Source organism: Aptenodytes forsteri, unplaced genomic scaffold, assembly GCF_000699145.1.
Source record: "Aptenodytes forsteri isolate BGI_AS27 unplaced genomic scaffold, ASM69914v1 Scaffold54, whole genome shotgun sequence".
NCBI lineage: Eukaryota > Metazoa > Chordata > Aves > Sphenisciformes > Spheniscidae > Aptenodytes > Aptenodytes forsteri.
This window is the reverse complement of record NW_008796044.1, coordinates 4,094,849-4,121,088: the sequence shown is the minus strand read 5'-3', so window position 1 is coordinate 4,121,088 and position 26,240 is coordinate 4,094,849.

Here is a 26,240-nt window from a genome sequence, read left to right as displayed (position 1 = left end):
CTGTACTAGGCAGAAAAAAAGGGGGGATAACTAGTTTTAGAATCTAGCCTCTCATTTCTTCTTATATAAGATGTAAAAAATAATGTTTGTGAATGATTGATGAGGTGATTGCATTCACAGATTTTGAGACCTTAGTCCATTATCAAAATCGTTTTGAGAACTTGTCTTAGCTTCCTGTATGCAGTGCATAAGGGACTAGGTCAATGATATTGCAATAGCGCAGCAATGAAATGGTATGCTAGAAAATCTGCTATATCTGTAACTGCTCAGTTTCTCTTTTCTGGTGTAGGAAACTGAAGCCTAATACATGAGTGTCCTTGTGAGAATAGGCTCTTCAGTCATGTTTACATTTAAGTTTTTCCTTTTTAGTTATTTACAGTTATTTAGACATTTACTGCTAGATTAGTTTAAATCATCACCGCTAATCATCTAAATACTAGTAAGTGTTGAATTATCAGACCATCTATAAGAGTACATAAAATGATTCCCATATACTCACATTTGGTCCTAGCAAGCTCATTTCCATGCTTACCAAACAGCATTCACACATCTCCATACGAGCACTCCTATATTCACAGATGGGTGTGTTTAGGTGGAAGATAAGAGAAGCAAGTACGCTATCATTTGCAGACTTTTATTTCTTATTTTGGATGAAGAGAGGCATATGATAATGACATAACCTTGGCTATTTTTGAGTCCTCTTTTTTTGTTCCACTAGGAAGGAACTGTTACTCATATCACATTGTGTTTAAAAGCTGATAACAATAAAAAAAAAATAAATCTGTGAATGTTAGGTACAAATGAATAATGAAATAAAATGGAATTTATTTTGGTACCTATTTTGTATTCTTTTTCAGGAATACTTTATCTGAATGAGCTTATAGCCAGGATTGTTTGCAGAACAACATATTTTAAGTCAATACTAGTACATACTGAATGGAAATTTTGGACTCCTAAGTGAGGCTGTTTTCAAAATGTATTTGGTGGATTAAGATCTCTGGGGATAGCATGATAAAATTTCTTTTTCCGCTATAGATCCTGCAGTATGTGTCTGTAAAATAATTCCATTTGTGATACTAAACCAAGCTATTTGGGTTAAAGAGGTTTTGAAAATAAAGTAATAAATGTTAAAGCAGAGGTGCAACTAGATAGCATAACGCCATGTAAATAGAGAAGAAACCAATGTATGAAAACTGCAAATGTATCCGGGTACATAACTGAATTGGGTTCAATAGTTCAATGAGAACATTACCTAGCTATCTACATTTGATGATGTAATTGTATTTACTGATGCCTACTTTCAGCACATGTAGATAACAGATCTATGTAACTATACATAAAATCAAAAGCAATTTACTGCCACTCACCTTTAAGACAACATTTTCTTTCTACCTGTCATTATTTGTCTTGGCAGGAAACAGAGTTTCCAGAAGAAATCTGATTTGAGATTTCATAAGCTTGTAAAAAAGATGATGATGCATTTGGTAATTAGAGCTAGAACAGGCCTGCTTATTTTCAGTAGCTTGGAGAAATGCCCTTGCAGAGTTGTCAGTGATTGCATTAGTTTCTTAGGTCTGTGTTTTATGACCATTCTTGCTAAAATGTGAGCCAGTTTCTTCACTGCAGTTTTATTTGTTGAAGCATTGTCCAGAATGTGTTTATTCCCTTCTTTCAGAGAATTAGTGTATATTCCAAATAGTCACAATTAAGTCAAATAAGCTATTAGCTTCTTATACTTTCTGTATCCTCAGAAATGACATATTAATGTATCAAAAGCCAGATGGAGGATTGTCTATTTTAATTTGGCCGTGATTTCAATCCAACTGAGATAGCACTAAGATGAACAAGAGTACTTACACAAATATCATCTTAGGAACACTAAATTTGTATGTCCTTCCTGCAAAAAAGAATGAGGGTGTATGCAGTACCCTGATAATCCGACATGTGTCTAAAGATTTTGGTGAATATAAGCAAATCACTGAAGATTTAGGTAAATGTAGAACTATGAAGATGATACTTTGATTTTCACAATGGAATGAAGTATCTGGGATCACATATAAGATAAAAAGAGTGTATAGGTTCCCGGGATTTCTGTTAGTAAAAGCTAAGAATAATAATAGCTAAGATCTCACAATGATTCAAGAAATTAACAGTATAGATCAAAATATTTTTCCTGACAATTACTTTTTAGTCCTTTTGAAATACATTGGCTTATAAAAATTATCAACTGTTTTGTGAGGCCATGCCAGGGGATTAAGTGTTTGTGGATTTTTTTGGTTTTTGTTTTTCTTCTACTAGCAATTCAACATGCAATCGCAAAAGATGTTTCACACGTTTAGATTCTTGGAAATGGTTACTCTTGAAACTGAGAAATGCAGAAATTACTTAAGTCAATTGCTTTTCAAGTCAATTAATGGAATAAAATCATCACTATTAAAATGCATTGTCTCATCCCCTGAAGTCTGTTGTTATCTCCAAGTTTTAATGTAATTTCATGACCAGTTCTAAATCCACAGTTCAGTGTTTGATGTGTCTTCTCAACCAAAAACTGATTGGGGGCCAGACTATCTCACCTTAAGGATCTTAAAAGTGAGAAAATTGGTTTCAAAATAACACTTTGAGATCGCTCACGTGAATGGGAGAGGACTAACTCATAGCAGTTGTACTTTCCAGTGCGCTCTGCTATTTCTGAAGGGTCTGTTCTTTGAAAACTCTGTAAGTTTGCACTTGCAGCACGCAGGAAGAGCTGCTCGCATCCCGATGCTCTAGACAGCCAGGGCTTTATTGCTCTGGACAAGATCCGTTCTTTTCCTTTCTCACTGAAGCAAAATTTTCCCCTGTATCTTCCTCATTCTGCTTCCTCAGTCTTTCTGCTACTAACGTTGCACCAAAACAGTGGTTGTGGGGGTCACTGTGTAGTCAGAAGTGCATTTTTTAGAGGCATTATTTTTTAAAGGCAGTGAAAACTGAATTTAATGTGTTATGCCTGAAATCTTAACAGTTGGATGAATGTGTACCTGTTGTAATACTCATAAATATTCTCCAAAGAGAAACACGTTGATTCTGATATCTCCAAGTATGCACATAAGTATTACTTTGCTTTTTTTTTCCTTGAAATTTTCTGTATTAACTTTTTAGGCTGATGTTGATAATGCTTTGATAAGTGAATACAGAAAGGTAGAAGCAACCTAAACTATGTTTTCCTGCTTTGTAAAAATAATATAATACAATAATATAAGGAGAATGATACATATTGAATGAAACTCTATGACAATGACCATGACAAGAATTTCTTGGAATTTCTTATCAGAAGAGCATTCCTACACTGGAATAATTGAGAATACTGCTGCTACCAACAGTAACGAAAACTCAAAAATGTTACTATTTGTCCATTCATTATTTTATTGTAGAACTCGCAATGCTTGAGGTCATGTAACCACAGTTCTTGAGTAAGAAAACACTTGAGATCTGTGCTCGTGCTGGAAAAGTTTGAAATCATGAACTTTAAAAGTTCCAAACCCAGAAATCAACAGAAAGAAATGAAGTCAGCCTAATAATATTTGTGTCCTCAAATCTGTTTTGACATTCTAGAAATTCTCTTCCTACTCCGCTTGATAGGTAACCATAGGTAGAGCGTTAGGAACACTCCACTATTTATTTCTATTTAGAAAATAATATTGAGGCAAGAAAGGAAATCAGTAGCTTCATACTCTAAAGAATAATGGGGAAAAAAAGACAACAGATGGGCATGTGAAATAATTGTAAGACATGATTCCTTCTGTTGGAATCATCATTTTTATGACACTGCCCATTTTGATATATAGAAGCTGAAGAGGTTTTACCTGTGGTGATTGACTCCATACAACTGAGGCAGCGGTAAAAAGAAAGGGAAAGATTTCTATTGCTGAATATTGACAAAATCCTTACTATGCTGAGAAAGGAATATTTAGCTTTTGCATAGAATAATGTGAAGGGGAGAGAAACAGCAGCTGTTTTATTGCTAAAGGACTTCTGACAACCAAAGTAGTTAATGACACCAAACTTTTCTCACTGGAGTACATGAAATGATTGGCATATGGCAATAATTGTTACTGGTATATTTTCATATGCAGGGAGTGAATATGTGTGGTATGCAGGTGAGTAGGGAAAAGGGCACAACACTAGGTCAGAAAACTCATAAATGTTCTCTACTCTGGGACTAATTGGGAGATGATGGGGAAAAAAAGTGGTGTGCAGAGCTGAGAATCAAATAAACATCTTCAGCACAAATAAGGTGGAACTTTATTCTGAGACAAGCTACGATACAATATTCTTCTTGTAGTAATAGGAAAATATAGGCTATCAGTTATCCTTTTAAAGCAGGGAGAACAGGAAAAGCAATCACTGATAGAATGTTTGAATTAGGAAAAATTACTGCAACAGTTGATTTTGCTATATCACTGTTTACTGAACTAGCTTGGGTATTCATTCTGTCTTCTCATACCAGATGAAATTACAATATGTCAGTCCTGTCTAGTCACAGGTAAACCACATTCACAGCTTCATAATGTGTATCATAACACCTTTTTTTACCTGGGGGTAATTTTGGAGTATCTCAGTCAAAGATTCATACAAAACCATCTATTGTTTACTCTCTTGTAAGTATATGTTGCTTCTGAAGTGTCCCCTAAATTTGTATGTGTTATTAATTCAGATTTAGTGTATGTTGTTTCCATTCAACTTTTACTTTGTGGGTTTATACTCTGTCATTCTCTCTCTTTTTTTTTTTTTTTTAATTTATTTAATCCCTTAATCTGCTTTCCAAATGATGAACCTGTAGGAAAAGAGATTTCTAGCAAGAATACTTCCAACAGTCCTTTTCCTGAGCAATGCTGGTACAACAAGACTTCTAGTCATCTCTGGAGGTCAAGCTCTCCTCAGAGAAACTGTAGACAACAAGCATCTCTCTCAGCTTGAGCATGGCAGTCCTTTTACTGGACAGCTGCACTGACAAAGCTAGGTCAGTTTGTATAGCCCCTAGATTAATTAGTTTCCCTTCTCTTGGGTAAACTGAGTCTAGAGCATCTTCTTTTTTTTAAACAACCTCATTTTAAAAGGATTTCCTGCTTTTGTTTACTTGAGAAACATCTCTATGATGATGTATGGGACAGGAATTACTAGGAAATTAAATATGTACTGTCTTTTACCATGTGTTAGATCTTAGGCATGCTTGTTAGCCATGCAACCTTATAATAGCAGTATCATGCTCTACAAGTTATTTTGGGACCTGGAAATACCTCACAGTATGCAGTGAGATACGTCTTCCTTTGCCCACCCTTTCCTCCCCACCCCAGCCTTGCTCCTTAACATCATGACTTGAATTTGTTTTGGGTCTGGTTTCTACAGTATGTCTAGTGAAGAAGGTCCCAATCAACCAATAATAATAATAGTGGATAATTTATATCTATAATGTTATAAATAGAAACTAAAAAATAGTTTGATTTGATGCTGCTGCCCTTACTGAAATAAACTCTTGTCTTAAGTGAGGGTTCAATACGTGAGAGATGCAGAATGGAGCTTTTGGGAGAAACAGTTTTGTTACTAGTTTGACTCCAATATAACTGTGGGTTTTTTTTACCTGAGAGCAGAATTTAGATATCTTGTATGTGACTGAAATTTCATTTTACTTCAGACAAAAGGCATCAGAAAATAATGGTAAAGTTAATATGATTAATAATTTTAAAATATTTTCTAACAATAATGTATAATCCATCTGAATTTATTGCTTTTTGTTGAAATCTGTATGACCAAATATAGAAAAAAAGTTTAACAGAACCAGGATTTATTTGTTGGTCAAAATTGGAGAATGAGGATATAGGGAGAAAGTTGAGCTCAGAATAATCTTGTATCAATCCATTTAGCAGAGCTGTAGGAGAGTCATAAGCTCTCATGCCATGAGGAATGAAGACGTCACTGTCTAGAGCTAAGCAGCCATAGAGAACTATTTTTGTGGAATAGCCGGCAGAACGGAGTGTGTGCTCGGCTTGTGGAGGGTAACCAAGGGGGGGGGCATCTGTGCCTTCAGCTGCCACCACTAAGTCCAACAGGCTGCCTGTGAGCACACCGCTAAAACAAACAGCTTGGACAGTTTAGGATGTTGGCTCCTCCTCCTTGCTTTTTGTCCATATGTGTCCACATCTCAGCGGTTGTACTCTGCTGTTTGCCATAGAAGCACTTTCCTGGAGGGGAAACCAGGCTTTGAGCAAACTTACTAAAGCTGGATAGAAGAGAGAGATCCTGCTGCGCTACTGTGGGTGCAGAATATTTTAAAATATTCTTGTATGACATGAAATTATATTATGTGTGAATTTTAAAAGATGAAACAACCTGTATCCATTTTTAATCCTTAAAGTTACTTACATTAAATGTACATAATACTGAAAAGATTTAATTCAATTTCACAGTATTAATGAGTATACAATAGTTAATTCTTTTCAGACATTTCTTACCTGCACTGCAGGTCCTTCGATCTTTAAAAAAAATTATCATTTACTATATTGGTAGCTAATGTATCATTTTCCCAAATAAATTTAGCAGTTATTCCCTTGTCTAGGCTTCCACTTAGGAAAGTTGACTCGCATTAGCCACTCCTCCATAATGGCTTCTGGGGAGATTGAACAGAAAACCAAACTAATGCAGCCATTTTTCAGTCTCATAAAATGATTAAAGCTGATGTAAAAGGACTCATTAAAATTGAAAACATTAGGATCATTAAAAAGCCATTAAGCCACCTCACTCCTCTGATTTATTTTACAAGAACCTTATTTGATCACTGTTTTAAAGTCACAGAATCCCATCTTTTGTCTCTAATTATTGGCAGTACACCCACCATGCAGCAGGAGGACATGTTCATGATGAATCCATTCTTTGTAAGTCTTCTTTTAAATTAATTCTTCAACCATTGCATATCCTGCTACTGCAGTCACTTTGGCCATATGCTTAAGTTCAAACATGAATAGATCAATTGAAATCTGCACAACTGGTTGCCTACTTAAAGACTAATGTTCAGGGTATCAGGAACTATTCAAATAACCCACACTAAATTCTACTATTACATTAATGGATCATATTTAATTCCAAGTGCTTTGCTTACAAATAACATCAGAATTTTAAGCAGTGTTTTCTGAAAAAGCTGAAGTTGAGATGCTTTGAAGCATACTTTAGCCCCTACAAAAAACAAATTTTCTTTCACCCGACATAGCAATGGAAATCCCAGGCCATGGGGAAAAAAAGAAGAGACCTTTATCACAGTTCTCATTTGATCATGGCCCTTGTTACTTAATGACTCGTACATATGATTAGCTTTAAATATAGCTTCTGTCCCATGGAGTTCATTGAAGCTATTCATGTACTTAATAAGCAAGCATATTTATACTTTTTATGTGGAAAACCCTTTTTAGAAGGGCTTTTTATCTTTATGAAAAGGCTCTTAATTTCAGCAAACAAGAATTAAAAAAATCTTGTTTTCTTTTCTCAAAGGAGACTAGTAGTACTTTTGAAAAAATGCTGAAAATTAGTGAAAATCAATTATTTTGGAAAGACTGTGCTCAAATTACTGACAGAGCTGTCAGACATACTGAGAGGAATAAACCCAGCCTATCTGCTTTTATAAACATCTTCTGATGAACTTGTACATCAGTTGTTAATTCTGAAAAGCATATCTTCAGAAAAAAGAGTGACTTAAGAAAAAGTAAGAGGAGTTTCACAAAATATTCTCTTGACAAAAAAACTCATGAAAACTTATGTTTCATGTAAACATGTAATTTAAAAAGTCATAAATAAAACCACACATTTCCAAGAGTATCTCCAGTTTGCCTCCCAGGCTACTCCACTGAATGTACTGCGCTGAGTTTCTTGTTAGTGTAACCAGGAGTAGGTTTTAATCTGGGATAGCCACATGTAATGGTTCTTGGCTGGGCATGGCAGGGGACCACTCTGTTGTTTGCATATCAGCTACTCTTCTGTAGTTTATGACTGGTTGTAAAAGGGCGAATTGACATTCACCCTCATCTTATCCAAAAGTTCAAGGTTCATAAGAACATAATTCCCCCGATGATTCATTTGTAGTGTACATCTCAGGCTTTAGGAACATGATATTTGAGAAATTTCTTCGTTTTCATAAAAAGGTGGCAGATGCTTAAGCCTATTCTGTACGTGTCTAATCCTTTCACTCTTAAGATGACAATTTTTTTATCATATGTATTGCACCTGATGCTATGTATCCGTGCCTTTTTTTATGCTACAGTTTTTGTCTTGCCAACTCTAAGCACTGTTGTTTTGATACTACTTCCAGTTTTTTGCTTTGTGACTATGTTAAAGCATTAAAATTGATCAGTCACATTAAAACTAACTCATTATTTTGAATGATACATATTATGGACTGAGCTTTATGTTCTAAATGTTTTCCTGTAAATTCTTCTGACAACTACTATCAAGAAAAAGAGGAGCGGATACGGTCATGTTTTAAGTTAAGGAATTCTGTGCAAGCTAGGTGCTTGTCTAATATGGTTGACAGGAGAGATAATACTTCTCAGAAAAGAGTGTAGAGGTTGGACTATCCAGCAAACAGCTGTTAATTGCAATGTTCCATCTAAGTATCTCTAGATGTATGTTCCTAAGAGTATATTTGGAAATCAAAAGGTCACTTAGAGGCTGTAACTCTAGCATTTAATAGCAGAAGGAAGTCTCTTCAGTTTTGAAAGGGAATGTGCCAGAGGAGCTGCGTTTGGGGAATAGTTGACAGAAGGTCTGCAGGTCTGCCTCTCTTGTTCTGTAACAAAAGTAGTAGGGGTTTAATAGAAAGATATTCTTTTGTGTGCTTCATACACCATGATCCTAATAGGGCACTGGGTGTAATTCCTGGGTGCTTCTCTAACATTCCTCAAATCTGCTGGAAAAGCTAGATGAAAAAGTAAGGTTTGAGGCTCATTGTTAATGGTAAGTTCTAGAAGAATTCATCCATGTAAAGTAGTGCAGGATAATTCAGATCTAACATTTGGGGACTGTACCAGATGACTTATCAAACCTAAAGCTGGTCCCTGGCAGTCTTCTGTACTATCTGCTTTATTTTCTGTAAAACAGTCAAGCACGCTATCGCTTTTCCTTCCTGATGTTGTGCCTTGTGCATAATTTTGCTCTTCTCTTCCTGTGGGTCATTTGACCCGACCTGTAAATCTACTGCAAGCAATGAGATAGGAAGATAATTGCCATACGTAAGTGCTTCTTAAAACAAAAGCTACTTGTCAATCATTTACTACCAGGGAATCGAATAGAAATCTTTTGTCTAGTGTTGCTGTAGTGAGAATTCGTGCCATGCTACTGATAAAGCTGTCATTTCACTATGAAATGCTTCTGGCTGGAGCTGTGGTTGAAACATAATTTGTTAGAATATTGAATAGATGTATTTTAATACCAGTTCTTTTATATGCTCACATTTTCTAGCTACTGAATAACTACATATGGTAGTTAATGTCCCAATTAACTGAATGCCAACTGCTGGTTGGGCTTGTTGTGTTAACAGCACAACACAAATTCTCTTCTAGATGTCATTGTCCTCATGACTGTACTGCTCAGAATTGGGATGGCCTGAGGCTAAATCCATGTTCAGTAAAAGAAAGTCTTAGACATTCAAATCTGAGATTTGCAGGGGCAGAAATTAAACCATAATACAAGAGAGGACTGTAAAGGTGAACCTGCCCGAGCAGTGCTCAAATTTGTCCTTTTTAAAGCTACTGATGTTTTAAAATATGATAAGTGAGTAAAAAGCTCTAGTGTGGTGACATCCTGGTAATATCCGTATTGTGTGTGTCAAAGATGCCTGTGGAAAAGACAAGTAACTTCATAAAGATTAAACGTTATAAAGATTGAACCTAGTAAAAAGAAGCATGATGACATATAGAAAACCTGGTTGAATCTCCTTTCAGCCAGTGACCCAGCGGTATAAAGCCATGCAGCCTCTTAGATTTTGGAGAGGGGGTTCCTCTTCAGAGAGCAATCAGGAAATGCTGTGTTTCATTTTAGGACTCTGTTTCCATCTATCCACAGGTACTCAGTTTTGAGTTGGAAAACTGTCTGTTTTTCCTATGGATTTTATTTATAGCACATCGGAATAATCCATAATCTTTTGTCAGTTAGTATTACAGTATAGTATTAGATTATAGTATTTAAGTTTGAGAAGAAAGCTATAATAGTGCTGCTGCAAAAGAATTTAGCTCTCCTTCTTCATTCTGCAGAATAGTCCCTGGCTCTCATCATTAATGGTGTTTGTTATAATAAATTAGAGAGAAAAAGAGAGATCAAATAGTATCTTTGCACTGGGCATGTTAGTTGTACATTTGACTGATAAGGCTAATGGATTATTTTTTTGCAAGACTGCCACATGAAAAATTGATGCACTTTGTAACAATTGATATTAAGCACCTCTTCTGCCCTTCATGAAAATTCAAGTAGCTTGTGCTACAAACTTGTAGCTTCTTGTGCCCAGCACAGTGCAAGATGGGCAAATTAAAAGGTTTAGTTTTATGCTAACTTGTGGCAGCATACTGGAGGAATAGATGCAGGATCATAAATGGTGTAGTCATAAAGGTGAGGTCCTAATTTACTTCCCAGTTTTATTTCAGCTTAGTTTTCCATTGCCAAGAGGCATAAAAGGTACTGAGTTATACTACATTCACCTCACGCTGGTCTCCTATCAAACAGAATATCAGTGGAACACCTCCACGGAGCTCTCTACATGAAATTGTCCTTTTGTACGTCTCATAATCGGCTGCAATGTGACCAAGCATCTGGTGGTGACAAGCAGACGTCTTTGATTTATTGGCTAATATCACTGCTTGTTAGTGGATGGTTGAGCAGGAGGCTAAAAGAGCATGAAATCAGAGAGAATAAATTATGAAGGCACCGAACTGTGGCATTATAAACCCCTCCTTGTCACAGCTGTGGCATCTCCGAGGAAGTGTGGGATGAGAGAGACATTCCCTCTTCAAAGACAGTGGCCACTGTCTTCTGATTTTGAATAAAATAAAAAAACAAACAGCCCAAATCCACCAACATCTTACCTAAAGGGGTAGTGTTTTCCCCTGCTTAAGCAATCTGCATCAAAGCATTGCATCTGCTTGGCAATTGAGTTTATTAGCATCTGATTCAGAAGTTTGGGGAATCTGAAGGATGCTGAGGGTAAGAGGAATATCTTTACTGTGAGTGGAGATCTATGGTTTCCTTTAATGCTACCCAAGAATTGGATCAGAACCCACACTAGAAAAGCCAGGTTTAAGGTTCTGCTTCTCACTTTCAACATTAGTAGTATTGCTAAACAGGAAAGTATGCATGCTCCCTGGTGTGCAGAATGGTTCCCCATGCCTTGTCCCAGCTAATGCATGGATAAGAGGGGAATTAGCTTTCCAGTCTGTGGTGTTTTCTGTTTTACAAACAGCATATAGGTAATAAGACATTCAGGTCTATTCTACATTGCAAAGATTCTTTGTGGGCTTGACAGGAGGATCGTAATGGGGTAGGTGTGCAAACACGTGACAAAAAAAGTCTCAACTTTTAATAGCCTGCAGCAATCTTAAATGCACTTGCCATTTTTTATCCCCTTTAAACAGTGAGTACCTACCAAATTAAACAATGTATGTGACTGAACACAACGTATCTGACAGTCCCTCAGGACAGAAATGCAATAGATCTCGACTGTTATTCATTGCTGACAATTATTTTGAGCTGCAGAGCAGTGATAATTGTAACTACTCATAATGTCAAATAAACATTATGTATATGTTTATTCAATAAATCAACTTGAAGTATGAAACGAAGACGACACTCATGTGGTGGGTTGATCCTGGCTGGGTGCCATGTGCCCAACAAGGCTGCTCTATCACTCCCACTCCTCAAGTGGACAAGGGAGAGAAAATATAACGAAAGGCTCATGGGTCGAGATAAGGACAGGGAGAGATCACTCACCAATTACCAAGACTCAACTTGGGGAAAATGAATTTAATTTATTACCAATCAAATCAGAGTAGGATAATGAGAAATAAAACCAAATCTTAAAAACACCTTCCCCCCACCCCTCCCTTCTTCTGAGCCTTAACTTTACTCCCTATTTTCTCTATCGCCTCCCCTCCAGCTGTGCAGGGGGATGGGGAATGGGGGTTGCGGTCAGTTCATTACATGTTGTTTCTGCCGCTCCTTCCTCCTCGGGGGGAGGACTCCTCACACTCTTCCCCTGCTCCAGTGTGGGGTCCCTACCATGGGAGACAGTCCTCCATGAACTTCTTCAATGTGAGTCCTTCCCACGGGCTGCAGTTCTTCATGAACTGCTCTGGCGTGAGTCCCTTCCACGGGGTCACAGTTCCTGTCAGCAAAGCTGCTCCAGCGGGCTCCTCTCTCTGCACGGGGCCACAGGTCCTGCCAGGAGCCTGCTCCAGCGTGGGCTTCCCAGGGGGTCACAGCCTCCTTTGGGCATCCACCTGCTCTGGCGTGGGGTCCTCCACGGGCTGCAGGTGGATATCTGCTCCACCGTGGACCTCCATGGGCTGCAGGGGGACAGCCTGCCTCACCATGGTCTTCACCACGGGCTGCAGGGAAATCTCTGCTCCGGCACCTGGAGCACCTCCTCCCCCTCCTTCTTCCCTGACCTTGATGTCTGCAGGGTTGTTTCTCTCACATATTCTCACTCCTCTTCGGCTGCAATTATGCAGGGGTTTTTTGTCCCCCTTCTTAAATATGTTATCCCAGAGGCGCTACCACCATCACTGGTGGGCTCGGCCTTGGCCAGCAGCAGGTCCAGGCTGGCATTGGCTCTATTGGACATAAGGGAAGCTTCTGGCATCTTCTCACAGAAGCCATCCCTGTAGCCCCCCTGCTACCAAAGCCTTGCCACGCAAACCCAATACAACTCACTATTTCACTGCTGTGCAGTGACGAGATGTTAAACTGACTAATGGCAACAAGCCATGCCATGGTTCAGTAGGAAGCCAGTTAAGAGTTATAATACCTTCAAGGAATAAATATGGTTATTAACATAAACTGACAGTTTTATGCTAAAATATTTATGTAAATATTTTTTCTCCTTGGGTGATGGACTAAGAACCAATTCAAATGGGAAAATAAGAATGTTTGCGTATGGTTCTAGTGACAAGTTTAATTTCACTATTTCAATTAAAATCAAGTGGTATTCTTGAAGTTTCCTTTTGCCTATTCAAAGTTAGATAAGCTGTAGCCATAATGAGGAGATATTCCTTGTACTTTTAATGAGGAACACCAGTAACTGGTTATGACTTACTGAGAAGTAAAAGGAAACTTTTAAGGGTGCCCATTGGAACTATTTTGCTATTGCGGTTATCTGAGGGTATTAGCCTTGAGCAGATTCTGGGAACTGCAGAAAAAGGCTGCACAATTAAAAAGGCAGGAACGAGTCAAGTAGTAGCTGTTAGTAAAGGGAAGAGGAGCACAGGCTAATGACATGAGACCCTCAGGCAGAAGTAAGCCAATATAGTGCTATATAGCAGTTACATCAGAATGCCCTAAAACCATTTGTTCAGGGATTTCAGTTTACAAGGGGGAAAAAAACAAGAATTCTCTGAAGAAAGGGTTTGTGTTTTTTTAACAATTTGCTAATATTCAGGAAGAAAGTCTTCATAATAGTCATAATCAAAAATGTAATCTAAAGATATTTGATATGTAACATCACAGATAAAAGAATTTATCTCGTACTAAGAGAAATGTAGACTGAGGGCTTGATAAGAGACAATTGCAAAGGGTGAAGTCATGATGCTTAGTGTTTCAATACATTTTTCTGAGTAGTCTTTTTTAATTTTAAACTCTTTTTTCAAGTGAGAGCTGTTCTGCCTAATGGATTTGAATAGATTTGAAAGGATTTCCTTCATGTTCACTTTATTTCTGAAGCAGTTCAACCTGTTTCTGCTTGGAGTTAGAAAATGAAACAAAGAGGAAAATCTCCATAAAATATTCATACAATTTTTAATAATGAGTTCCAAAAATCTCTCCTATAAATAAGAACCACTGATCAAATCCTTGTGTGGATTTTCAGTAAGGAGAGAAGCATGACACCTTGAGACAGAATTCTGTTGTTAGTTAGACAGTGGCTGTGTATCAGTCAAATATTTCTGACAGTGAAAGACATTCAAAAGCCACAAACGTGCACAATCTTGAAAGACAAATTAGATGGAAGATAGTCTATTAATAGAAAACATAAAAATAAATACCAGCCAAAACAAGTGCTTCATTCAGAGTGTTCAGAAAATCAACTTGTCAAAATTGTCACAGGCATTAGGACCTTAGTGAATAGACTTTATTTTCTCTAAAGTGTTTCTTCTTGTAATAGCAAAAATAAAGGGAAAAAAACCCTAAAAATGACTTAGGTATAGGAACAGGAAAATATCTAAGAGATGAGACTTTCATTTCCCATATGTGCTGCCTCAAAAATGAGAGGTCTTTCATTTAGGAATATGGAACTCGGGAGATCTGAAGTTAGTGCACAGTCCCGCCAAAGACTGCATATAACCTGGGCAGGGCACTTATCTATTTCTTCCTTCACCAGCCATACAATGGGAATTTTAACTGAGTTATCACTTGATGCAAATGTTTTTTTGTTTTGTCATTTTTATAGCTCTCTGCTGTTTGGTGGAAATGTGATTCACAAAGAAAATACAGCTCCACTTGTATTCAACTGGTTTAGGTCTTATAAATGCTGTGTGATTTAGCACTTTTAAGGATAAACGGTTTGAAATGCACGTTCACTGAAAGATCTCCGAACAATTAAAAGGAGCAATAGTTGATTTTAAACAAAATGCATATTTCACTTGGATATCTAGTTATTTGTTTTGAAGTATTAGAAAGAAATTCTGCTTACTTATAGGAAATAAATAGAATGTATGTTTCTGAAGATCAAAGCCAATATTTATGTTATCTTGAGAATTCTAACCTGTTTTGCTATCTGGGGATAATAATTTTGTTTTATCCAGACAATTAATTTTCATTATCTGTTCCTGATCACATTATATTTTCTGAAGGTGTCTGTAAAGAGGTGGAGATGATACAAACAGCTAACCCAGTAGTTAATATTAAAACTTTGATTTAATCACCTGGATCATGTTGGAGAGCCTGAGTTGAGCTGTCTGAGTGCCTGAGCTGATCACGTATCAGTGCCTGAGCTGAAAATAGGATGTGAAACTAGGTTCACAGTATCCCAACTCAGTGCCCGTTGTCTTGTGCTGTAGATATTCAGTTTACATAAAATCTTAAAGTTTAATGGAGTCAGAAAGAAACTGTACATACGTTTGTTCTAATACACAATGAGGAGGTGGAAAACTCCTCAAATCCTTGTCTGAATGGATTTCTGGTCAAAACCAGAAGGAAATTCATGATACGTTAGCCAATACTTCGATTATTGAATTATTTGTAGGAGGCCTCAGAAAATGTTATTTAGTTCCTGATTCCAAGCAGGTGAATTCTCAGCTTTTGCTCCTTTTTTTTTTTTTTTTTTTTTTGCTTACTGCAGTTATATCAATGGTATTGATATATTATACACATTTTTGTTCTTCACAGTTGCTCAAAGCAAATGAAACATCCTACCAAATAAGAATGGCAGCTTTTTTTGCTGATGCAGCACTGAAGTGGCTGCTCTTTTGCTTAATAATTATGGTTTTGGAGAAAGTACTTTGACTCAGATTGTCCCAGACAGTTCGCCAGCATAACTACATTTGCATCTGCTTCAAGCAATGGCAAGCTCTCCCCTGAGGTGCTGGTTGATATGATTCATTAGTAGTTCACCATCCATCCGATTGTACATACAAGCGGAATCAAATCCCAGAAGTGCAAAGACCTACATAAAAGGGGAAAAGTATTTCTATGCTGCCAAGCCCCTTACCCTGTACAGGGTGGTTGGAGAGACTGTTTAAATATACAGTAGGATTTCAGCTTGCTTTTCAAATCAGAGAAAAAGCTCCATAGCATGAGAAAACTTTCACCATCAGGTATTAGTCACTCTTCAGCATCTTTGCAATTAAAACATTACTATTGCAAAGTCCTAGAGGCTTAGGAATAGAAATTTCTTGTATACTCGAGTGAATGCAAGTGTAACCAAGTGCAGCCATGTGTGGTGAATCTGTCAGAACTAACAGCAGGAACTTTGATAAGAGTTCTCCATCAGTAAACCTGTTTGATAGCTCAAGGTCTCTGAATTGTTATTATAAGTGGCATCCAATAGGGCTGCTGCAGTTAAGGGTCTGTCAGATTTCCTCCCCCCCCCATCCCTAGGGATTTATTATATCTCAGCTTTTCCAAGTTATGTTGGGGCTAAAACTATAGCCACAACTTGTCAGCACAGACATGATTTTATTTTTCTCCCCTGAATGATCCAATGACTTAGTTTAAGAATTGGAGAGGGTGAGGATCAAGACAGTATGTGTCCTTCGTGTATTGGAGTACATTGGGGTGAGAATCATTAACAGCAATTAATGAGAATGAACATTGCTCTTCCATGAGAAAGGAGGCCTTTCACCGTGAAAAGCAGATCAACAGAAGGAGATGGGTGGGGGGCAGCAAAATGAAAACAGACTACATAAAGGAATTCATTTCTTCAGAGAAATTACACTTTTGGAAAGTTATTTCTGTATAACTCAATGTTTGGAAGATGGATGAACTACTATTTTTGAATTTGCATCTCACTAAAAAAATTTACTATTATTGTATTTACTAGCCCTTTCATTGCAAATACACAGAGAGTTGAAGTAGGCACAAGAACAGACAGTTCTCTTTTATATATGGAATTTAAAAGTCCCACATTGGCAAAGTTTTAGGGCTTTCTCTTTTTAAGACTGGTCACAGAGGGAGACAGTAAAAGGCCCTGAAGATCAGACAGCCAAAAAGCAATGGTGGTTAGGTTGCTAGGCTGAGAGCTGATGGGGCGGGGGAGATATGGATCCCCTTTACTGATAGCTGGAATAGTAGCAAAGTCATATTTACATACTGTAGATAGAACATGTTGCTATTTATGCTGTTCTCGCACTTGGCACAGAAGATTTAGGAATGTTTCTACTGTAACTGCAGAATGACTTTATAAGTACGCTTATGCAGTTGTACAAAAATTAAGAAAAAAGTTTCATAGTTTTCTTGTAATCACTCTGCTTCATAGATTCATACCAAAATGTGCTGAGTACTATAGACTGCTGAAATAAGTAAATGGACGTACAGAGATTTTTAGTCTTGTGAACCTCATAAGCTATGGGGTATGTCATTACAGAGAGCCCTGTGACATTAGGTGAAATTCCTACTTCTCAATGAGTAAGGAACTGGTTTACTGACTCACTTAAATCATATTGCTACTTTGAGAACAAAGACAAACATGAGGGTTTTTATTTGTTTGACATCCCTCTCACCTGCAAATATGTGCTGCATACCAATTTCTGTATGCTGTAATGTGCACTCAGAAAAAAAAAAAAAAATACACCGAAGAAAGCATAAACGCATATTGGTGTATTATTTAAGAGCTGTGTCCGAAGTCCTGCAATGCATTGTCTGTTCTTTTCACCACAGAGGCCTTCAGTCATATTTCATTTTAGGGATACGCTTTTGGTTGAGGAGAGCACTTCAGGAAAAGCATCCTACCTGAGTGCAAAATAGGATCAGTCGTTCCTTATCGAATCTTTACTGGACAAGAACACCATTCATAACTCTGACTATCTATCCATTTAACTCAGAGTTTCTAGTACTTCTCCAATGATTGTTTGCTGCTTTTTTAAATTTGTTGCTTATTTTTTAATTCCTATCGGTTTGATCTCTCCTACTACAACTGCTTCAGCTATGGATACATATCCTGCATGCTCTCTTAGGAGAGGCAGATGTGGGAGGCTGTCTGTATGTGGGCTGTCTGTATAGGAATTTGGCTTATTCCTTTTAGGGCAGCGTGGTAACAGGCCCTAAGCCTAAGATGGTCCCTACATCAAATTAAGCCTATGACAGGATAGAGATATAGTCCAAACAGATCAAAGGTCTGCTTTTGACCTTCCCTGCCTGAGGCAAGCTCTCACCACACAAATAAATCCTAGATGAAAGCCTTTATTCAGCTGCTTAAATCAGGCTTCTTTAATCCATAGTTCCCAACCCTAAATAGTGCAACTTACTTTCTTATTGCAAGAGGTAAAACTTGTATTTCAGCACTGCTATAGACAATACAGACGGTTCAATTTTTGTATCATAGTGGCAGCCTGTCATAGAGAGACTGTGATTCAGCAAATGGGCATTCAGCAAAACTCATTGGTTTGAGTTCATTTTGTTTGTTTGTTTCTGGTATAGATCAGAGACAGCTTGTTTGATAGTCTTAATAAATAAAAGGTGACCTGTGAGTAAATGTGAAGAACTACCCTTATCCTCTATGATTTCTATAGCGCCTTTTTAAATTGTCAAAACGTGAAATCATCACTATCTCTGTACTTTATTCCCAACTTAGTCTGGCCGTAAAATAATAAATGGTAAAATAGCCTAGACTAAACAGCTTGCTGACACAGCTAAGCTTTTTCCAACACCATATTTAAATTTTGTTTATGTGTGTCTGTATCACACTGTATTCAACACAGTAGATGCATTCTCCTCTGGAGCCAGTGAGGTTGCCCCAAGAATAACTAACCCCCAATACATCTCCTTGACACACATCAGGGCCTCTCGCATGGAGCAATCCATCTTTTTACATGGAAACCTTCTTCCAAGTTCAGACCTTGTTTTAGGTCCTCTTTCTGCTGGAAGAACTTTGAGCCCAATGACAGTCAAAGCAGACGTCGTCCAGTTTCTGAAATAATTCCCGGTATGTTTTCTCTGTGTTTCTTTACTTCTGTCATTCTTTTCCTTTTGGTAGGCCTTAGGTAGAGGTCCCTCCAGTTGCTTCTGTCCCCAGTTTTGTGTGTGATTTTTCTCCATGTTTCTAAGTTCTGCCTAGGACTGGAACAGCTAAAACGTCATGAGAGAAACTATTTGTTTTAGTTAGAGCCAGAAAAAAAAGAAATACTTTGAGAGATTTTTTTTTTCAGCAAAATTGAAATGTTTTGTGAAGGTGATTTAATTTCTGTGAAGATTCTGTGGAAAAGGAAAAGGTTTTAGCTACAGTCCTGTCTGGTTATTAGCCAGATCTTCTGCCTAGGTCTTCAGTATCCTTTTGAGCTGGAAGCTGTGGAGTTGAAGAGCCAATACTCCAGGCTTTCAGCTCTTCTTTAGCCAGGCGAGACACACATCAGAGGCTTGGCAGGGACTCCTGCAATGGAGTTGGTGATGCTGGGTGCTTTAACAGCTGCAGGCTGAAGTTAGCTGCAGTCTGTCAAGATCAGCACTGCTGATGGAAACAGTAAAAGGAACCAGACTGTTGCTAACTGCAGAGTGGGCACCCTGGCAATTTTTGTGAGCAGCTGTCCAGGCTGCAAGGTCCCTGGGTCGGGGCAACTCCATAGGCTGGCAGCCCGGGGTGCTTGGAAGGAGCCTTCATTTTCAAAAGGCTGTGTTGTGGTGCATCTAGAGCAAAATATTGCAGATCTCATTGCTGAAATATTTTATTTGCATGTTATCCTATTTCAGTCTGAAAAATATTTCTGAAAACAAAATGTCCTGTGGAACTAAAATGTAGTTTTTCAAACATTTGAGGCATTTCTGTGGTGGTTATACCAGTAAATGTGAACATCGTCCTTTAGTTTATTGTTACGCAAATATGAAAGAGTTTAGAACTGGAGTTGGAGAATGTATGCACTCTATTGATTAAAAAAAAAAATTAGCTGAGCCCTTCAGGACATGATCTGAACTTGGTCATTTATTTTTTCCAAATCAAAAAGATTTTCAGGACATTGAAACCACTGTCAAGAGTTTATGTTTGGGAAAAATGTAAAAATTGAATTTTTTTTTTTTCCCCCACCCATTTAGATGGTTAGCATAGTGTTTTATAGCAGTTTTACCAAATAGTTATCAGCTGCAGCCGAGCAACACGTTTTGTATCTACTTAAAAGTGTAGGATGGGCAATGTGCAATGGCTAGAGAATCTTCAGCTTTATTTAATCACTTCACTTTGCATTTGAAAAGTAATTCATCATGGAAAGTCAGTGGGGTATAGAGAGCACTAATTGCAGCAAAATATCAAGGACAGTTTTCCTCTGTCTTAATTAAACATTAATGAGTAAAGTTATTTGCAAATGCATGCTGCAGGGATGGACTTGTCTATCCAAGTTCTGTAAATACTGACACTGGGTGTCAAAATAAAACACCTTAATTGATTTATACAGAAATAGTTTAAAAAGAGTGCACCTGGAGTGACATTTCTCTAGCTTTTTATAGAGTAGTTTCCTGATGAATTATTTATAAAGAAACTTGGCCTGACTTGTTTTAATTACACAAGTGATTGTTTCCAAACTAATCAATTTTGTAAGTGAAGTGAATTCTCTCCACTGTCAGTCCTTACTACTCCAAGAAGGAAACGGAATAAGAAATGCATCTTTTGACAAAAGTTCCTACTGTATCTATCGGTTGACTGCTAATAGCATCCTTTAAGTTACTAGTGAGCTCAACAGAAGGCTACTTCTAATCTCAAGTTATCCATGTATTAATGAGGAGTGTAAGTAAGAAAGTAATAAGAAAGGCTGTGAAAAATCCAGGATCAGTGCCTAATTTTTAGTGCCTAGCCATAGGGCATAGCAAGTAAATAAAGATAACAGAGAATGAAGAGGCCAGATTGTTTAGTATTAAGAGGTTGTTGGAATTGAAATGCTCTGTAGCAGGTATTCAGTATTTCAGAAACATGCTAATAAGACACGAAATGGTTCAAATCAAATAATTTTCTCTTCTTCTCTAAAAGTATATCCCCATTTATTTCCTGAATATTTTATATTTAAGTAATCATATATATTTATTGTGATCAGTTCTTAAAACCAAAGCAAACAAAAAAGCCAATGACACCTGAAGCTTGTTAGTTTGCAGAATAAAGGTGTAATGAATGACAATTGCTGTGCAGATGGAGGAAGGCACCTATCGAAGGGTGAGAATGTGAATACGCTCTTGCTGATAGCTGTAGTAGGGAAGAATGTTGAATAGAAGGATTCCAGAAATACTCATTCTGAACTTCTAAATCGTGTACTCAGTGAGAAAACGTGAACGGAGACATAAGGGAAGAACTGATTTAGGTATGAGGAAAAAAAAAGGAAATTTAAGCTCTGCTTGAGGAAAGCTCTGCAATCTATGTAGATTTCCATGAATTTTTTTTGTAAGAGTTAATCTCTTTCCTGTATCAGACATATATTGCTATTACATATTCCTGAAGTCAATATCGCTAAAATGCTTTTCATGTGTGTCCTACATTCACTACATTCATCACATGTAGTTTAATTCCTAAACATTCCAATTATACTTTGAAATCTTCCCCAACTTTGGAGAAAAAAAACATCATCATGACTGACAAAAGGTTTGACAAAACAATTCTCAGAGTAATTTTCAGTGGTTCACTGTCAGAGTAGAAAAATATATCGGGTACGGTTTCGAAGAGATAGGTGGCACAACTGAATATTAGACAGACAATAGAATTAAGAGTGACTATATTGCATTTACGTGTGATAGCAGATGTGTACTTGGGGACACAATTAGAATTCAGAGTGATCTTGAGATGCTTGGAAAAAACTCCCCCAAATTATTCAAAATTTGTAATTTGAAATACCATTTTCTACACCCAAGCACGATGAATCAGCCTGACAAATGAATGTTACAGAGTAACAGGCTAAGGAACGGGTCTGTAGTAGGGGATATGGGACAGATAATGAGGTTAGCGGATGAAGATGGCTTAATGTCAAATTTTTCTGAAAGAAGTTCATGTCATAGTGGGATGTATTAACAGGAAACTCTCTGTAAAAATAAAAAACCCATGTGGCAGTCTTTGTAACTTTGTTGCTAGTAAAGCCTGAGGAAGAATACTGTGCCTGATTTTGGGTGCCGCATTTTAAAACAAGGATGTGGACTGGAGCAAGCGTTCAGGGAACAGCAATAACGGGAACAGAAATGTTAGGAAACTTGACTGAAAATGAGACACTGAAAAATTGGACTATTTTTTTTGTCTACACTGAGTGGAGACTTCAGGTGCATAATGGGCTGATGTGAAAGGAAAGGCAATAATCTGTTCTCTGTGACTATGGTAAAACGGGGAAAGAAACAAGGAACTGAAAATGTGTGAAAAGGCATCTGGACCTTTAGAGACACCAGAATAGATTTCCTGTACAGGATGTACAGTGTCTGTCACTACAGCTTTGTAAGAACTGGTTAGATAGTATGAGAGTCAGTTAGCTGCAGCTGGCCTCAAGGCCTTTCAAAATGACCCTTCCTGACTTTTTTCCCATTGGTTCTCCTAAAAAGTAAGTTTGCAGATTACATTGTCCCTCTGAGAACTCAGGTTCTTGTAAATGTCTGCAGAAGAACCTTTAAGTCTAGTGAATATTGTAGTTTCCATTACATTTAAGAAATAATAATTAATAAACAACTAGAAGTTGGAGTTTGTTCTTTTAGAGTCAAGCCTATTCAGTGAAAAGTAGATTGACAGCATTGGGGGTATTCAGCATTTACTAGGAACATAGCAACGTCACAAGTCTGATGGGAATTTCACCAACTTGATCTGCTAATTACAAAATTTAATCACTGAATGACTTTAGTAAAGGATATAAATGATTTTCTGAGCGCCGTTGGTCTGGATGAGTAAAATAGAATAGTTAATGACAAATCCTAGAATTTTATCTGATAAGAGATAACAAAGAATACAATAAGCACTGAAAGATTCCAAATGTTTGCCTTGATAAGTTTGAACTTAGAAAACACTGAATGCAAAAAGTCAGTTAAATTACCAGGAAGCTACAAATACGGCTAATGATTTACATTTGTTTCAAAAGGCAAATAATGCAGAATTTCAAGAAGAAAATCTGTCATGAGGTTTGTCTTCTTGGCAAGATCTTGATTTCTTTGAAGGGCTGAATACAGACCTGTATTCATTTTGGTGGACTGTTAATCACTTAGATTGGAATTATTTGGAATTCCTTTTATTGGAAGTATCTGTATGATTTCAAAATGTGAATAAACATCTCACAGTTTGGTCTATAGCAAATTGCTGAGCAGGAGCAAAATCTGGAGAGTTAGCATTAGTAAGAAGATCTGTATGTCTGAGATTGTAAGTTTCTCACCTGAGGTTTTATTCTGTTTTAGGTAAGAGAGAACAAAAACTTCAAGCTATCCTACTGTTATGAAAACCTCAGTGCATATTATACTTCTATGTTTTGGGGTTTGTTATGGTGCCTTCATCCTGTTTTATGCACTTGTATCACAATGAACAACTCCAAGTAATATTTATGTCACAGGCCTTGCAGGTTGCTGGACCTTGTAATTTATTTATTTGTTGGTTTTATTTTTTTTGTTTTCAGTGATAAGACTAAAGGCCTCCTGCCCCTTTATCATTGGTATAGCTCTTACCACATTCATACAAGAAACCCAAAATGATAGTGTCTTCTGTGTTATGCTGAAATTTTTGTCTTCAATTAAAAAAGAAAAATGACCCAAGCCTCTTAATTGGCTATTTCTATAGGCAAGATCAGCTTACGTTCCTGTGGGGTCTGGACTTTCTCACAGTTTGTCTGAGCATGGCCCAGGGAATTGTGTAAAATGTTACACAGAAAAATTTAAAATAGTCGAATGGTGGAGGGCTGTCCAAATATGTTTGTTCAGTGTGCATTCAAGCAAACCAAGCCATTGCTTATGGGCAAAATGGCAGTATTTATTTCGTTGTTTTGCTCGTGGCACTACTTGCTTTGTGTCTCACTTGATTATTACAAAATAGGGGAACTTTGTGTAAATCTATGAGAACCATCATTGCCTGTGGCTATTGCAGGTGTGGACAGACATTCACCACTCAGCTCTAGGAAACACACTTCATCTGCCTCCATTTTTCCATGGGCTGGAACCACTTGCCATATTTATTTTATGTGAGCAAGCGAAAGAGCTGCTGACTTCTCCTTTTTCCTACAGCTGCAGTCCTACCCTTTTACACAACATTTACATGCCTTTTGTGTTACAAATATGTTTGTATAGTTACGTCAGAAAGGAGGGTAGAAGGTACTGCACGTGCTTGGGTAGGAAGGGGGAAAGGCAGTTCCCGTAGGGGTTCTGTGGCTTTGACTTGCCTCTCTTAGTTACGCTTAGAGCATTCAGGACTAGACTGTGTGGAAAGGTAGTGTGAAAATAATTTTCTCTGCTCCACAGTAAAACATTTTAAAAACCGTTCTGAAATGGAGAAACACAAATGGTATCTTCTGCTTTTACTGTATGGCAGTACTGAGCAGCCGCTCAGCACACATCAAATGGCAGCTATTTGAGGACGGTGTCGAACTGAGACAAACTGTCACAGGATGGGCCGGTTTCCCTCAGTGGTGGCTGTTTGAGCCAGAATGTTCAAAGCAAGTTTTTACTTTTGTCTCACTGGGTGACTTTTACTTCATATTATGCTCTTCCCCCCGACCACTGGGGTCCACAAAAACAGTAGCTCAAAAACTTTGGTCCCTAACTGTTAGGAAACTCATTTGGAAAGAATGTTTCTTACTGCATCCCAGTGAGGTGATGCTAGAGAGGCTGCTGCTCTCCCTCACTTCAGCCGCATCTTCCAGTCTTAGTCTATACCAGTAACGTTGGCTTCCTTCCACCTTTGTGCTTTTAAAAAAAAAAAACCCAAACATTACTCTGCTGCATGTATGCAGCTGTTGTTTCCCTGTGCATGCCAGTTGTGTTGCTAATGAGTAGCTCATAGTCCATCCCATTTTTATCATTGCTGTTTTGTATACACCTCCTTCTCTGTCATTCACTGCTAGATTGCAGTGACCTTAACTGCCTTGTGGATATTGGAGCAGATGGAGCAGATCACTATTATCAGTGATCACAGGATCTTATGGTTCGACAGGTCTTGGCATTGGCAATAACTCCAAAGAGTGCGATATAACCGTTGTAGACAGGAAATCACATGTGCTTAATCAGCTTGTGTCAGTATTGTACATTTTCTGTGGAACTATCATCACACATGCAGTAACTGTAGAAAACAGAATAATATGGCAAAATGGAGGTTATCACGGAAAATGAAAAGGCAGATTGCCTTCACGTGCAACTAACGGAGCTAAAATCTGATATTCATCATCAGAATTGTCCAGGAAGGAAGTACAAAAAGCGAGTCAAAGTCTTAGCGTGCTACAGCTCCTTTTTCCTGTTCTCTGCACCAGCTCACGCTGATTAGAACACCTCTTAGAACAGAACAAGTTCTAATCCACAGCTATAATTTGGCCAGGCTGTGGTTTAGAGACTATTCAGTGTTTCTGCATATGCACCAGAGCCTTCATTTACCAATTTTACACACATTTACATGTTGTCTTCTATTTTAGTCAGGCTTGGGGTGACAACCTTGCTATGTAAATGTTGTTTGAAATTTCTTTCCCCGTACATTATGTTGAACAGATTTTTCTTTTTCATAGTTTTTTCAGACTTGTCATAGCTCAAGACTGCATTTGGTTTTCCAGTATTTATCTTTGCGGTGTGATTCCTTCAAGCTTTTTCCATGGGGACAAATGTTAACAGGAATAAATGAAATGAGAAATCCCCCTTTTCAACTCTTTATGCATCTACATGTTAATGAGAATTAAAATCTTCAGCTGCACCGTATTGTAAAACCTACAGACATTGTAATTGACAACGTTGTTGCTTACTACTACTACTGCATTTCTAATTGACAGTAGATATGGCTGAATACAAGAACAGGTGTTAATTGAATAATGATTAATGCTTCTGACCATTTATGCTACACGTCTAAACATTTAAATCGATGTGAATGGCAGCAAAAAATTTCAGTTTTCAAAAACTATTGAAGAAACTCTAATTTCTCATTTCCTCATATATTATGTAAATAATAGCTCATGGTGACATTTACCCTTCAGGAGAAAGGTTCACAGACACTACCTAATCTCTCTGATAAGCATGTCATTCAAGATGCTGTCTCTATCAATATTGGTAGAATAATAAGGGATTTGAGAGAAAAGGGATTAAAGCTGAAATTTGTCAGATTTAATCCTGCACTCCGCCTGTGACCATGCAAAAACTGAACTTTGGAATTTGTTTACCCCTAGTTTGTATTTTTAGTTCTAGTTAGCACT